This window comes from Olea europaea, unplaced genomic scaffold (assembly GCF_002742605.1).
Source record: "Olea europaea var. sylvestris unplaced genomic scaffold, O_europaea_v1 scaffold1004, whole genome shotgun sequence".
Classification (NCBI taxonomy): domain Eukaryota; kingdom Viridiplantae; phylum Streptophyta; class Magnoliopsida; order Lamiales; family Oleaceae; genus Olea; species Olea europaea.
The window spans coordinates 130,503-137,432 of record NW_019227357.1 but is presented as its reverse complement, the minus strand read 5'-3'; the positions used below and the strand labels follow the sequence as shown (position 1 = coordinate 137,432).

Genomic DNA, 6,930 nt, shown 5'->3' with positions numbered 1-6,930 from the left:
TAATATTTATAAATAATTTATAAACAAAAGCCAAATATAGGCATCTTATTTATTTTTCTTTTCTTTTCTTTTTTTTTTGTTTTATTTCAATGGGAGGTTATATGTGTCATTTTACATTTTTTAATTAAAAAATTGGATGAAAATGATGATTTCCACAATGAAAGGTAAAAATAAGGATGAAAATACCAAAAAATGAAAGGTAGGGACGCTTTGGACATAACATTAAAAGGTATGGACGTTTTGTGCTAATTATCCAATTTAAAAAAGGTATAAGTAACAATAAGTACAAAGGCATAGGTCTTTGCTCTTAATTGACCATCTCGATCGTTTCATTTGAGGTAAGATCTGCAGCTTTTTGAAATAATAATGTCGTACCAATAGTGGTGCTTAGCACTGATGTATGTAAAAGTGGTGCTAGCAATATATATCATTTCTCGTTCTGAAATGGCGAATTACTTTCTTATAAAACGATAAATTACGAGGATCCTGGTTCACATCTGTAAGGATTTTTTAAAGTTTTAATGCATACACGTTGCATGTATTTGAACTTGTGTGTATAATGCAAAATAAAAATGACTTGTTTTGAGATGTTTAAATTAAAATTTAGAATAATGCTATGCAATCCCATTGGGGTTACATCTCCTGTATAGGTGGCGCTAAATGATATGGTGGAAGAAATGTGAAATTAAATAACTTATTTAATTCCACCTATTATTTAATGTCATATTAATGTCACCTAAACTAGGGTCATAACTCCCGAATCTGTAGAGAATAATGAATAATAAGGGTTTAGATAATGTGTATATGAAATAATTGTTTGACCAACTTAAATTATAGTTTAAGTTAATTAATTTATTTATTTTGTAATAAGAAATCAGATTATGAATCTTATTTCTAATTACAAAGTAAGAATTTTTCATATTATGTGAAATCTATTGAGATGTCGTATAATTTTATCCTAATAGTAAAAAATCCATTAAAATCCAAAGAATCCATTATAATCAATGTGTAGAATTCTTAAAATCTTACGAATTCTGTTGAATTCTTTGAATGCATAAAACCCATGAGAATCTATAAATTCTGAATCAAAGACGCCATATCCATAGTTTCATTTTCAAAATCATTCTTTCGACAATGGAACTAGCAACTTTTCATTTATTTTTCCCTCTATTTTTCCTTCTCCCATTCCTTTGCACACTTTCATTTGCAGAAACTATGGAATTCCCTAAAACACGAGCAGAAAAGATTATCAGAGGATTGAACTTGTTTCCTGAGCTTGATGTGAACATTGCTGAAGAAGATCCTGCATTTACAGAATCAAAAATAGTCGAGAAAGGTTTACTATTTCCTTGTTTAGGTGATCCAACCTGTGTTCAATACTTGGGACGCACAGCTGGATATTATAGACTTCCTCACACCAAAAGTGCAAGGTATACCTTGTATTTGTTCTTTAGGTTTTGGGAACTTTCCTTGTAGTTTACCTGATTAGGTGAACAATTGCATGTCCAATACAGAATTCTTTACATTATTACAGCAAAAAAACAACTTAGAATACTTTTGGCATGCACCGACAAGTGAATTCTATGAGTCCGAAAAGCTCCAGGAAGAGCAACAAAAGTCGACTTTTCAACTAAAAATACAATTTCGTCATCCCTAATTACATCTTGTCATTCTCAATGATTTCATGAATAATTCCATCCAATTCCTATTCATATTTGCTTTATGAGGGAAATCTCTGTCAAACTAATTGAAATATTGTTGCAGGATGTTCTATTTTTTCTTTCAATCAAGAAACAATCCGAGTACAGACCCTGTTGTTGTATATATAACTGGAGGACCCGGATGCAGCACATCTTTGGCCCTGTTTTATGAAAACGGTCCATTCCAAATAACAGACAACTTATCTCTTGTATGGAATGATTTTGGTTGAGATAAGGTACTCTCATTTTCCTTAATTCTCATTAAAATTTTTTCATCTAGACTCCAAATGATGTTGTTTTTCAAGAGGAAACATACATCTGCTCTTGCAATTCTGTACTCTTTTTTTTTTTTTTTCCCTGACTGTTCCTATCTCTATCTGGGAAGAAAGGATTCGTTTGGGCATTTCAGATATTTTCATGAATGATATACTACGACAGGTCTCAAACATTATATATATGTCGACCAACCAACTGGAAAAGGATTCAGTTATACTTCTGACGAAGCTGACATACGAATGGATTCTCAGGGTGCTGCCGTAGATTTCTGTGTCTTCATGCAGGTAAGTTTCTTAGTCTAGTCAGCTACAGGAAACTAGACTTAGATTTTAACTTATTTTCATATAATATGGCCAGTCGTCCAACACCATAAACTAGCTTAGACGGAACTATAATATTAAAAAAATGTTAGGCATTTTTCGAAGCGCACCCTCAACATGCAAGGAATGATTTTTACATCATCGGAGAATCATATGCCGGGCACTATATTCCAGCTTTTGCTGATCGTGTACAACGGGGAAACAATAATAAAGAAGGGATTCATATAAACATGAAAGTAAGCCTTGAATTTCATCTCTATTGTTTACTAGCATCGTAGTTTTCCTTGTTTAGTTGTGCAACTCACCAATGCTTAAACAGGGATTAGCTATTGGTAGTGGATTGACAGAACCAGAGATCCAGTAAAAAGCATATGCTGGTTGTGCTTTAAGCATGAAATTGATCACCCAATCTGATTATAACAGCCTGGGTCGGTTAGTTCCCCAATGTGTATAGGGAATAAAACTCTGTGGTAATTCTTAGTCCTAAATCCATCCCGTCTAACACTTACTTCTGAATCTACGTCTTCGTGGAAACTCTGCCTGATTTATATGCACATTGGAGAGCCTACCAGTGGCATCCTTCCTTGTGGGACCACGTGACAGACAGGACAACCTCGGGAAGGCTACTTATAATGTGCTTATAAACCCACACGGCAAACCTTTCACAAGCATTTCTCACTTGGATTGTGATAAAAAGTTCATAGGCAGGCAATAGTAGTGGTCCGTCATCAGCTTGTACCAAGGATTTCTATGACTGCACCGGCATTTTCAATAGGATAGTTAATATAACTGGTAGTACAAATGTAAGAAAAACACATAAATTAGTCTTCTATTTTGACAGAAAATTAAACTTATTGACCGTATGGTTTTGTTATTTATTGTAGTACTTTGATATTCGAAAAAAGTGTGCGGGTAAGTGCTACGACTTCTCGAAATTGGAAAATTTCTTAAATCAAAAGTCAGTTAGACAAGCACTTGGTGTTGGAGACATACAATTTGTAACATGTAAACGTTCTGTGTATGATCCAATGAAACCGGACTGGATGAAGAATTACGAAGTTGTTATTCCTGCACTACTAGAGAATGGAGTCAAGTTACTAGTATACGCTGGGGATTATGAACTTGAATGCAACTGGCTTGGTAAGATTTTCTTTCTTCAACCGAACTTTAGTGAATCTTTTTCTTATCTGAATTCTGACTATGAAAAACGTAGGCAAGGTTTGTAATGTAATTGCTATAACTAAGTTTTAATATTGTCAGGAAACGCGAGATGGGTCGATGCTATGGTATGGTCGGGACAGAAAAACTTTGTATCAGCACCTTCTGTTCCATTTAAGGTGGATGGAGAGGAGGCAGGGTTAATGAAAAGCAGTGGACTTCTCACTTTCCTCAAGGTCTATAATGCTGGTCACTGGATTCCTGCGGATCAACCAAAAGTATCACTAGAAATGATAAAGAGATGGATGCAAGGAATTCCTCCGAAGAATAGCTGCACAAACCCCATTATTGTAATGATTTCTTAATAAAAGTTTCCTCAATTCATGTTCATTTACCTATTGAGGGATTGGTCCAGAAAGATCTCTGTTGACAATGATCGCTATTGGGCTAGAAAGTTTTGATTAATCACATGATGAAGTCTTCTATTATTTATTCTTAACCTTAAAAACTTACAAAACATTGCTTAATCTCTTTTAGTTTGGTATAAAATGTACCAAATCCAAGTGCAACAGCACATAAGCATCCTGCAGAAAGGAAACAGGCTAAAAGTTCACATAGCAGCCTTGAGCGCCTTAATGTTTTCCCAGGTAAAATCTGGATTGTCTCGTCCAAAACGACTGTAACGAGCAGTCTTCTGATACAGATGTTTCCGTCCCTTTTCAGGTCCAGATATATAGCAACCATTCCTGGCCTGAAGTCGAATTTCTCCTTAATATGCTCCTGTACAACCTTAACCCACAATTTCCTTGTTCCATATGTGTAGACGAATACTAAAAACGTTTCTTGAATACCAATTGCACATGATTACTGCATGGTACAACAACGTGCAATCCGAGAGGTTTGAGAATTATATTGTTTCCAAGAGGTTCGGCATTAGCACATTATATTAAACAACAACGTGTACTATTAAAAAGATAGAGATATTTTTATGCTCAGTGCAATCTTAATTGATATTCTAGATTTATATTGCTTTTTTATGTATTTTCATAATCTTAGAGATATACATAGGTTGTAGATAAAAATTGGATTAATTTACCTCGAGAGAGAAGATTAGTACTTAATAAATATCGATTGTTAGCATAACTCAAGAATTGATTATAAACGGATTATTAATGATGACAGAGTATTAGCAATCCTGGATTTGGGATCCTAGTGCCTTTCATTGTTTGTATGAACTCCAAGATTTGTTTCCTTTTGAATTTCTTATTTTAGTTGATAATAAGACCAATACAAAATCTCATTTGTGCGCGTTTTCAATTAGAACTAGTTTTAACTACAGTAAAATAAGCAGAGTTATTGTGAGCTCAATACTCTATTCATCACTATAATACTTGTTTACTATCTGTCCACTTGTAGGGATAAAATCAACAATCAAGATTTCGAGAAATGTTTTGATAATAAGTGAATAGTAGTTGTTGTTGTGTGGTTGAACTTAATAATGTGTGGTTGAACTTTATTTATAAATTATAATAAGATTACAATTCTTTTTACAAACAAGCACTAAGGAGGTACCATTAGATCTAGATAATTGGACCAATACCATTAGAGGTCACCATTCACTAATGATTGTAAAGTCTCAATTCTTACATGAAACTATGGCGGTATATGCTTGCAACAAAGCAATATGCAACAAGACAGCCAAGATTTGCGTGAAGAGCTTGAGACGATCACAAACAAGATCACAAACAAAAGCCAACATGAAATTAAGGTGTTCGACTTGAGATGAAAATGGTGCTGAGCTTGGAAATGATGTACTTTATAATGTGTCTATCTGTAATTGAACTTGCAAAAATAGATTATAGATGTAATAAACTACAAGGAATTCTAGAAAGTTATAGGTAACAATCGATAAAGAGGCATCAGTCTGGATCACTTCGTTTGAGTTAAGAAATAAATTCCTCGTAACTTTTTGAAATAGTAAAGTTATGTAAGATTAGCTATGCTTAGCATTGATATATGTAAAAGTGGTGCCAGCGCTATATATCATTACTTTTATGATAAAGCAATAGATTAAAACATCAACACTGTTGTTTGATATACATTTAATTTATTAAAAAAGAAAAAAAAGAGGAAGAAGGAAATGAGCATGTGGCCCAGTTTGACCCTCCCACGCAAGAAGACGTCGGTATCTGATGGTCAGATACCTACGGTTAGTATATCTCTGAAAGCTCAGTTGAGTCGAAGCTGGATAGGAACGAAAGCAATATTGTTAAATAACACCCTCTTCCCTTAGTAAAGTAAGTTGACGGGCTTTTTCCTTCACTGGACATCCAGCCCAATCAGCATCTGAATATGGTTGAGAAGGATCAACCCAAGGCAAGCAACCCCTAGCGGAGATCCTGGCACAAAACCTGAGAGTCACTTTTCTTAATAATGCCCAAAAGCCATGGCCCATTTCGTAGAATTTTGAAAAGTCAAAAGCAATTTTTGAGATTAAGTTTCTGGACCCATTTAGAAGACAATTAGTCTACTTAGAATAACTTCTAGCTTGAAGAAGTTACCCTAATGTGACTTTCTCAAAGAATTCTTCTACACAAAACAATAGTGAAAGCCACGTAGGCCGGTGGCAACAAGCCATGTGCTTTTCCTTGCCCTCAGTCCACCTGGAACATTTCGAACTATGATCTTTGCTCTAGGAAGTACCATATCATCCCTTAAGATATTCGCATCTTCAAGTGGCGAGTTCAAGGCCCACCTCGCCTCTCCCGAACAACCCTTGTCGAGACGAAGATACATAGCGCCTCTTGAAGCTGATGAACCAAGGTCTTTCAACGAGGCCCAATGCCTTGTCAATATCAAAGAATCCACATATTATGAAGCTAACTATCATATGGAGGGAACAAATTCTATAAGAATTGTCTTATTAGCTCCTAAAAATCAAGGGAAAATTTTTAGATGATTAAGAAAATCAAAAGGATCAAATCCCACAGAGAAACCAAATCATAGAAGAAATCGATTTGTAGAAGGAAACTTTGCCAAGAAGATTTCTACCAATTGATAAAGCTAGTGATGGTCACAGGGCGAGTTCAGGACGGGGCACCTCCGCCCCTCCTTATATGGGGTAGAGCGGTGGCTTGTCCCGTTTATTATTTTTTTATTTTTTCTTTTCGAGGGGCAGGTTTGGGGCTTGGCCTGCCAACCTGTCGGGATAGGGATTTTTGCCATCCCTGGATAAGGCAACAACACATGGAATCAGGGTTGCAATGTCACCAAATTCCACATGGATTCCTTCCCTATAAATACATATAGACAGGTAAAGCTAAAGGGAATATCATCTTGACACTCTAGCAAAAAAATTCTGCATGCTTGTCTCTTCCACACCCATTTCTCGTATATTTTTCTTGTATCGACATTTGACATGATGGTCAAGATGCTAACTATTGATAACTCTTTTCATGTTGTCTTTGCTTTTATCG

General features: G+C 35.2%; 1 pseudogene; it reads left to right on the top strand.

The window, feature by feature from the left end:
* Positions 1-1,131: 1,131 nt before the first annotated feature.
* Positions 1,132-3,819, top strand: LOC111372482 (annotated as a pseudogene).
* Positions 3,820-6,930: the final 3,111 nt, after the last annotated feature.